The sequence below is a fragment of the Pararge aegeria genome, chromosome 12 (genome assembly GCF_905163445.1).
Source record: "Pararge aegeria chromosome 12, ilParAegt1.1, whole genome shotgun sequence".
NCBI lineage: Eukaryota > Metazoa > Arthropoda > Insecta > Lepidoptera > Nymphalidae > Pararge > Pararge aegeria.
The window spans coordinates 4,150,347-4,159,201 of NC_053191.1; positions in this window are offsets into that span (position 1 = coordinate 4,150,347).

Here is an 8,855-nt window from a genome sequence, read left to right on the forward strand (position 1 = left end):
TCGATGAAAAAATCATCAAACGAGTTCCTCAAATCACAATCAACTTTATCAGTTGCATGCGATTCCCTTAACTTCATCATATATCATATTATATGAACGAAAACATATACGAGTATATGTACTTATTTATAAACTGACAGATAGAGAGATTTTTATGTACGTAGGCCGTTGGGTCAATAACATACCCAATAACATCAGGGCATCTATGACAGCCAACGATAGTTCGCTGATCGTCCGTATAAGGGAAATTATCATATAGCAGAAAAGAATATATCTTGTAAAATTTTCACACAAGCCAGAAATGAAACTTCTGAAAAGTAGCCTACAAATGATTGAGAGTGATATAGAGTATCAGGAGTATATAATAAATGTAAGTTTTTTTTTTACCTAATAAAGCTTTAAACTTCAAAATTGTATAACATTTAAATGTAAAACCATGGAAACTAAAATAGGAAACAAAATGTGTTATTATCATCATCATCACATCAACCCATTAACGGCCCACTATAGAGCACGGGTCTTCTCCCACCCCTGGGAAAGGGTTAGGGCCGCAGTCCACCACGCTGGCCCAGTGCGGATTGGTGGACTCCACCCATCTTTGAGAACATTATGTAGTTCTCTCAGGCATGCAGGTTTCCTTACGATGTTTTCCTTCACCGTCGAAGCAAGTGATATTTTAATTACTTGAAACCCACATAACTTAGTTAGAGGTGCGTGCTGGGATTCGAACTCGGCTTCCGGGAACTAAAGTCGAGCTCCTACCCAATGCTCTATCACTGCTTATACAAGATGTGTAATGTATTCTATCTCATTCTCTCCTATACATTTTTGTGTTTGTTTCTTTATCGTGTCGGATTTATGTTTCACCGAGTTTCAAACCACAAGGATTCTAAAGAAGTTTCATTTTAAGAAGAAAAAAATGCCACTACATACCTAGTCGAATCTTAAGGCATCATGCCAGTTGGGTAACGAACTCTGAAAAATCAAGGCCAAGCCAATACAAGGACTACTAATTTTCAACATAATAAAGAACTAAGATTAGAAGGTAGGTGCATTATACAATGTCAAATACCCATTGAGGCGTTATGGTTATTTTGATGTTAATGATATATACGTACAAGATATGGCGCTCTAATCACTTGGTACCGCTTGGTACGCAAAAAACTAACGCTACGATTTAAGTATGACCTAAACTATATTGTATTTTTCCAATTGGCGACGAAGAAGTAGTAGTGTATAGTGTATGTAGTAAATAAAATAAAATATATATATATATATATATATATATATATATATTTATGTACACTAAAGACACTCACATTACATTTGATTTTAGATTTTAGTTTTTCATGTTTATTAGTTTCATAATTTTTGATTTTGTTTATTATTTACCTCTTACTTAGATTTTGTGGATTTTGTATTTCATGATGTCCTTCAGGTTCTAGTAAGCTTGTGATAATGTAAAAAATATCTTTCGTTTGTTTATATATTATATTCTATTTTATTGTCCTCTTTTATGATTATCTTGTTATTGTTTAGTCGCGAGCATTCAGTGACGACGAAGATAATGGGGCTGCTTAAAACCAGTGCTGCGCTTTTTAGTATGCAGCTATACTGATCCAGCTCCTTTGTCACACATTTTTTTCATACTTTAACCAATTAATGACACAAAAGTACATTTTATACAATATAAAAATGTGTGACAATAAAGACGATATTTCTTTCTTTCTTTCTTTCAAACCCAAGGTTCCCCACCGGATTGGGCAACATCGCTGCGACTGACAAAGAAAACTTGTATATGAGTAATTTTACCCTCCTTTTTACTGTAATTTTATTTCCAAAGTTTGTGTAGTGAGTAAGTGCTTTCTCTTACTATCGGGTCGATGAGACCATCGCTTGGAAACAGAGCAACACTTCGCGCGGCATGCAAGGATCACGTTCTTAAAAGTGCCGTCCTGTGTCCAATAACCGGAGGATTAGCTGTTAAGCCTAATGTGCCTGTAATTACAATGGCAAACACGTCCTTCAGACCGGAACACAGCAATGCTACTTGGCGACAGAAATAGGCGTAGCTCTAGTACTTTTTCCGGACGTGCTCTGTTACAAAAAGCTGTACTACTACTAAATTAGATGGCCGGTCTTAACCTTCTTGTCACAATATTAATAAAGCCGAAGACTAAAAGCACATAAATATTTGGCAAAGTTAGTACAACTTCACTTGGTACTGTTCCCAATTACTATACTATATGGTGCCCACGTTCTTCGTCTTTTTTGACAAATGTGTTTGTTTTCCTTAGATAAAAAGTACATTTTGTTACTCTCCGCCTTTTCAAATAACCCAAAAATCACGTCGATTGGTTCTTTAGTTAGAGCGTAAAGTAAGGACAAACAAACAAACACACTTTCACATTTATTATTAGTATGGATTTCCAGCTCCAATAACCGTGGCTGTTCCACTTATATCAAATTTCAATACATTGGACACAAACGAAATTTTGACATTTCACTTACACTTTGGTATTTCGGGCGGTCCTTTACTTATTATGTCAATGTGCACAGCAAATGTTGCATAATTTTGAAGTAGGGTACCTAATACCTACAATAACATATTATTGTCTAACATTTCAAATACTAGAACACATTCTCTTCCCAGTTTCGCTATGCTAATTTATTAATACAATTAATTAAATAACTGAGATACTAAGAACGAGAGACGCCTCGCATCGGTGTTCCGTATACTATGTTTTGATTATAGCTAGCCTATGTTTTTTTTTTCACTAAAAGTTAGGCCTTGACTTCAATCTCACATGGTGGTGAGTTATAACTTAGATGATAGCGGGCTAACCTGATTACGGTATTGAACCCCAAACTGTTTCTACGCAGTACCAGAACACTGAATCGCTTGGCGGCACGTCTTTATCGGTAGGATGGTAGCTAGTCACGGCCGAAATAGAACACAAAACATAATAAATAACCCGAGCCGGGAATCGATATTAGGACCTCGTTCGTGGTGATTTGTGGTCGTAAAAAGTAACCACCGTTACAAAAGGATAAATACCGGACCTAATTAAAAACTATTAAAAACTTTATTATTGCATGCCTCATAAGCGGAGCGTGAGGTGATGCTCTACTCTCGACATGTCAAAAAACCCAGTCTTTCAGAATTAAATGATGTTTTTTTTATTAGTATGACACTTAAAGGATAATATGAGTGCACTAAGATCAAGTTAAATAATCTGTCTAGCACATATGATGTATATTTCATAAGCAATTATTCTTGTTCAATATAGTACCTAAATAATAATAAAACTAATCATTCTTGGACGTCCGTGTGTCTGTGTTTACGGATCCGTGTATGTGGCAGAGAAATTGAACGGTAAAATTATCTTACCGGATTTTATTTTTTTATAATATAAATTAATGCACTCTGCTGATTCCTAGTTAATATAAGCGTTCTAAGTACCTACTGTCGTTTAATTGTAATTTATCAAAAACTATTTTTTCTATATGCAAGGGTATGTGGAAAATCAAGATTCGCGCATGCGCCATGTAAATGTCGTCTGATAAAATCGCGTGAGACATAAAGATATTAATTTTATTTGTTATTTCATTTTTAATAAACTTGAGTTTTTTTTGTAGGACTTTTTTTAGTGTGAATGACCGCTATGAGGCGTGCACTTTTAGATTTTTAGGTTTTGCAAGTCGCACGTGCCCCTCATTACAAATGGACAAAACGCACATCTCTAAGGAGAGGTTTAAAGGGCCTTAGAAAATGAGGTCGACCAAAGGAACGGCGCGACGCGGTGGGCAGATGAAATTGAGAGTGCGGCTGGATAAAACCGGTTTAAAAGAGCGCAAAACAGAGCTGAGTGGCAGAAAATGGAGAAGGTCTTTACCCACATGGGGCCCGTGGTTGCATAATTCAATTTAAAAAAAAAATTATTTAACGAAACAAATTTGTATTGTTATTAATTTTATAATTATTTTTTTTTGGTAAATTCTTTTCGTACTTCTCAACCAATGAATATCGAAAAGGCTTATTTAATTTTTATTTAGTTTGGACATTGATTAGTGGCGATGATAACAATCGCTGAAAAGGCTGGACAAATTTTATTGGAATTTTTACTGATAGGCAAGTTACAAGTTAAAACCCATGGAATTTTGGCCAAATTCCTATCGAAATCGGGAAACACAATGTGCAAGAACCCAGAATGCTTTTAGCCCGGTAAAACTTGGTGCACAGCTGTGCTAAAACATAGCTCAGTTGGTAGGGCTTTTACTTAACCCAGTGGGGAGGAGTTTCACTTAGCCCAATGGGCAGAATTTAGAATTCACTTCCAGGGGCAGTTCGAATCCCAGCAAGAAAAACATCGTGAGGAAAACTGCATGCCTTAAAGTTTTCCATAATGTACCCAAAGGTGTGGGGAGTCAACCAAACCGCACTGGCCCAGCGTGGTGGACTACGGCCTTAACCCCATCTCATCATGGTGCGCTGTATCGGGCCGGTAATGGGTTACTATGATGATTATTTAAACTTGGTGGTTTTCGCACTATTTTATAAACCGAAATAAACGGACGAACTCGCAGTTTAATATCTTAAATATAAAACATTTCATAGCTACCTGTCAACCAACTTGTCGGTTAGTTAACAATTACCTATGGAACAAAGATAAACGTGTTATTATTTCACAGTAGGTACTATTGTTTATTTCCATAACTGTATGGTTATTTTGTTTAGCGAAGCGCAACATAACGATCCATTACCACCGACTTAGTATAACCCACAAACGTACATTTTACATAAATACATGTAAAGCTCGTTTGTTTGTTTACTTGAACGCGATGATCTCTGGAACTAATGGTCCGATTTGAAAAATTCTTTCAGTGTTCGATTACCCATTTTCTGAAGAAGGCTATTGGCTGCATATCATCCCTCTGGGACCCAAAGAAGCATAGCGCCAATGAGGATTGTTTTAAAAATGAGGTTTTTTTTCCTTTCGAGAGCTCTCGCTGCGTGCTTTGCTTTTAAAGCTAAAGTGTCGATAAAATCATGTACAACAAAGTTGTTCCCCTTTAAAAGTTCTAAAAACAAGCCCGCTACAGCATGCTTGCAGCATGTCTATCTTAAAAGATAGACATGCTGAAAGCAAAAAACAGGCAGCGCTGGCTGTCTCTGTAGGAGGCCTTGACCTTGAAAAAGGTTTCTTCATAATGCACTTTTATAGTTCATTATAGTTACTATTATTATTTTTTTTACTTTATATACTTGAAATTAAGTATACATATGAAACTATGTGAATGTATGAAAAAATAAAAGGCTTTTTTTTATATTTTTATTTATTTATTTTTAAACGCGGACGAAGTCGCGAGGGGCCGCTAGTTAATAATAAATGGTTTATGTCAGTCAAAGATTAAATGTAAAAATCTATTTTTTCTCACTTGTCTTATGATCTGAACAATCTTTTCGTTACTTCTGAGTGTAAAATATATTTTTAATTGTTAAGAAAATAGTAAAAACACACCTACACAATATTAAAATATAATTTTATTTTGTTTGTTAATATTTATTACTTGACAGCCGATTGGCGCAGTGGGCAGCGACTCTGCTCTCTGAGTCCAAGAGTGGGAATCACACCCACAGCCAGAAAATGTTTATGTGATGAATGGGATTTATCTGTATATTATAAGTATAAATGCTTATTATTCATAAAAATATTCATCAGTCACCTTAGTACCCATCGCCATCTAGCCCCAAAGTAACCGTGTTTTGTGTTCAAAACACGGTTACTTTGGGGCGAGATGGCGATGTGTACCGTAGTATATTTAGTTATTTATTTATTTTATCACTGCTGTTTTTTTTATATTTTTAAAACATACATTACACAAAAAAGAAATAGTTTACATTATAAAACAAGTTAGAAAATGGAGTGTAGGTACCTATTAGTGTTTCCGTTTCCTTATTACCCTTTGATAAGTATGCCTCTGCTAACTTTGTTCCGTGATCTGGAGTTTTTAAATAAATAAATAAATTTTTACTAACCACAATAAATAAATTAAAATATACTACAAGAGACAGAGAAAAATAAAAAATATATATAATAATTTAGGCGTATGTTGCTTCGTTGTAATCAACGGGTCACCTACTCGGCTCTGTGCCGCAGCAACATGGCATTTTATGATTCTGTTCATAGATAAAACACCAATGCCTGCTAAGTACCCCTGGGTAATATATTTTAAAGCTATAACATAAACTTCACTTTATTTTAATTATTAATGATTGATCATTGTGGTTTTTTTTTTAATTTTTAATTTTTTACATTAATATTTATAAACAAACAAAAAAATGTATGACGTTCATAAGTGCTGTAACTATAGCCTAAATTGAATAAAGATTTGATTGATTGATTGATTGAATAGCTCGATAAAGTTAATGCAACTACCGACTATCATATAACTTGAATGCTTTCAAGGCAAGAGTGAAAAGGCATGTTTTTGGCAAGCGCGCCCCAACTTAGACTGCATCATTGCTTTACATCAGGCATGATATTTGTCAAGCGCAAGTCTATCAGGTATAAAAAAACTAGTTACTTAAATTAAATAGTCACTTTAGCTGAAGAATTTGTGTTAAATGCCCTTATATTAAGAAACTGGTAGCTAGCTATACAGTTAGCTATTGTATTAGTTTATTTAGGAAAGTTACATAAAAACAAAGAAGTTTCTTAGAACAACGAAGGTAGGAAAAATAAGAGATGGGTGGATTGTGTGTAATAAGATACGCATGTAGAAAGAGTGGTAAGTGAGATTACAGCTAATAGTAGTGAGTGGAAGGACAGGACATGTTGTGCCGTCATCTCACTTAGCTCTCGATAACAGCTAGAAGAAGAAAGAGAACAAGATTAAAAGGAAAATTACAGCAAGAAAAAGAAAAAGAAGATTATAAGGAATATTATAGGCTAATAGTTTTCAACCGCGACTTCTCCCGCGTGCGTTCTTTTCCGAGGACGCAAAGTAGGCTTTGTTATTTCTTGCTTTTAAGCTATAATTTTGTATCACTTTTTGCGAGTTCTTTACTACCTACAAGGTAGATTGAAGAACTCTCAAAATGAGATATTAAAGATACAAAAAATCCAAAAAAAACATTTCCTTGTGCACTTTTGCACACAAACACACATACACATTTTTAGATTTATTATATTATTTATTGGTTTGATTTTTTTAATCACGTGAAACCGCGGTGTACAGCTACTCCTCTTTTAAGACTACTTTATTATTATTTTAACGAGGGTAGGATAACCTACCTTCTATTTCTACAGAGTGGTAGACAGTAATTGAGCTACTCATTCATCAGTCCGAACGCAGACCGCAGATTTAGAAATGAATTTACCAGACCACTATAAAGTTGATATAATACATCAAAAGAATATAAATATATTTCGAATTTAATTGACACATCTTAGGAGTTGGCAATTCTTAAGCAAAGTTTGTATGCTTCGATCACATGGGAAAGTTTACTTACACGAGTCCAACTTCGACTGCCGAGTGTTCAAATATAATGTATTTAATAAAATTTGTGTTTTAACTTGAGATCATCCGTAAATCTACCTAACCAGCGCCCTTTGATACTTCGTAAAATAAAATTCGGTGGTAGAATGCACAATGTTGTTAAATTTTTCTATGACTTTATCACTGACCTAAAGTAGCAATCTCGTTCTGATGGAAAAAAATATACAAACGACTACCACTTTTGTTTGGGGCAGCATCTTTTCACTTTTGGTATAAGATTATTGCTGAATTATATAATACATTGTGTGATGTCACGTTAAAAATCACGCCTTAAAAGGCTATATCTTTTTATTGACTTCCGAACTTCAATTAATGGTTGACTGGTTACAGTTTTTCTTAAAACCTTTACTGAAAAAGGGACTTTGATACAGAAACGGACAGAAAAATAACAAAATGATGGCGACAAGTATTAACGATATACCATTCTCAGGTATGGAATTCATGGATTAGAAAATAGCTTTTCACGAAATCGAAAATTGGACAGAACAACATATCTGTCGGATTATGTAATATTATGTTTGTGTATTATGGTTTACTTTATTCTTTTATTCATATGTAAATTAAAATTGCTCCGCATACGCATCAAGTAATTAATATTGTTTCAAAATTACTATTCATAATACATTGAAATACCAAGTATAATTATTATCGAGACATTACCGGCCCACTTCAGCGACGGTTCGCCTGTTGCTACTGCCTGTTCTCTGTTACATTCCCTCGCCTCGTACGACGGCAGGAAGAGAAGGGGTGGTGACCACTGTATTCAAATTCAAATTCAAATTCAAATTCATTTATTTCAAGTAGGCCTTCTTCATAAGCACTTCTGAAACGTCAAGTATGTATGTTTGTGTGACTCTAATACCGGTTCGGAAAGCAGATTCTACCGAGAAGAGCCGGCAAGAAACTCAGTAGTTGCTCTTTTCCAACATCAACATTTACAATCATTTTGCTATCTTGCGGGAGATGAGAGCGAGGCTGGCTGCTAACTTCTACCCTATTATGATATGCCGTCACTATACGCCACAACGGTATGAAGTCTGCTAAGTCGCAACGGGTTAACATGGTGGACTGCGGCCTAAACCTTCTCATTGGGATTTCCTCGCAGTAGGCCGGTACTGTGTTAAAGAAGTAGCAAAGGAGTGTGTGACCGAGCTCGTCAGTGGAAGTACTATCTCCATGCTTATTTCTGCCGCTAAGCAGCATTGTTGCAACGCTGTGTTCCGGTCTGAAGGGCGTGGTTGTCGTTGTACAGGCACACGAAGCTCAAACAACGACACGAACACCGACGCCTC